Raw genomic sequence first — 989 nt, 5'->3', positions numbered from 1 at the left:
GCTACACGGGGAGGGGAGTAGGCTTCGTCTTTGGCCTTAACAAGGGGAAATACATGATCGGCGACGTTCCGGGCGATGTCCCTTTCTCGGGACACGCAGAGAGACAGAGAGCTGGAGAGCTCAACTGGTTGATGCCCTGACCTCACTGCTGCCCTGCAAGAGGGGGATGAGTGAGCGGGTGAGTGAGCAGCTGAATGAGTAGACGAGTGAGTTGGTGAGTAAGTGGGTGAGTGAATGAGCAGCTGAATGAGTTGGTGAGTAAGTGGGTGAATGAGTGGATGAGTAGGCGAGTGAGTGGGTGAGTGAGTGGGCAAGTGAGTGGGTGAGTGAGCAGCTGAATGAGTAGATGAGTGAGTTGGTGAGTAAGTGGGTGAGTGAGTGCGTGGGTGGGTGGGTGAGTGGGTCAGTGTGTGGGTGTGAGTCGAGTAGGTAAGTGAGCAGGTGAGTGAGTGGGTGGTTGAGTAGGTTCGTGTGCTAGTTGGTGGGTCAGTGGGTAACTTGAGATTCACTGGATACACTCTGAGAAGGAGTCACTGGGTACACTTTGAGAAGTTACGCGGCGAAACTCCGTGAATGTTTACTGGACTCATGTCAAGTCCAGCGTGGGGTAAACACGGGATGACAAAGACGGAAAGGAGAGAGAGACTCACCCAGACACAGAGACACACACCGACTCACATATAAACTCAGGTAGAGAGCCTGAGAGACTCACATAGAGACTCACACAGAGACACATCAAGACTCACACAGAGACCCAGTGACTCACATAGACACTCACACAGAGACACATCGAGACTCACACAGAGCCACATCGAGATTCACAGAGAATCACACAAAGGTACACAGACTCACATATAGACTCACACAGAGACACATCGAAACTCGCACAGAGACCCAGTGACTCACATAGAGACTCACACAGAGACACAGAAACTCACACAGAGACACGCCCATGGACACGCCTACTCATACATATACACCGATAGACT

The sequence above is a fragment of the Lethenteron reissneri genome, chromosome 65, assembly GCF_015708825.2.
Source record: "Lethenteron reissneri isolate LAM-NWPU_2019-01 chromosome 65, ASM1570882v1, whole genome shotgun sequence".
Lineage (NCBI taxonomy): Eukaryota > Metazoa > Chordata > Hyperoartia > Petromyzontiformes > Petromyzontidae > Lethenteron > Lethenteron reissneri.
This window is presented reverse-complemented; position numbering follows the sequence as displayed.